Source organism: Ovis canadensis, chromosome 11 (genome assembly GCF_042477335.2).
Source record: "Ovis canadensis isolate MfBH-ARS-UI-01 breed Bighorn chromosome 11, ARS-UI_OviCan_v2, whole genome shotgun sequence".
Classification (NCBI taxonomy): Eukaryota; Metazoa; Chordata; class Mammalia; order Artiodactyla; family Bovidae; genus Ovis; species Ovis canadensis.
The window spans coordinates 16,011,369-16,011,658 of record NC_091255.1 but is presented as its reverse complement, the minus strand read 5'-3'; positions in this window follow the sequence as shown (position 1 = coordinate 16,011,658).

Below are 290 nucleotides of genomic sequence, written 5' to 3'. Positions count from 1 at the left end.
CAAAACCCCACACCCTCTTCTGTCTTGTTGCTGAGGACAGACCTTCATTCAGATTGAGATAGAGTAACAGCACTATTTTTTCTTTTTAAATTTCTAGAAATTTTAAATAAATCTACCTCTACCTACGTTCCTATCCCAAATTAGGTAGAATTTTTTTTTAAAAGTCTGAATATAAAGTGCTGGTTCTTGTTTCAGTATTATCAGCTTGAGGGAAAACCACATAAAATTATCACCCGTTCTATTGACCTTTTCGGCTGAACAAGTACAAATTACGTATTCGGATCCACATG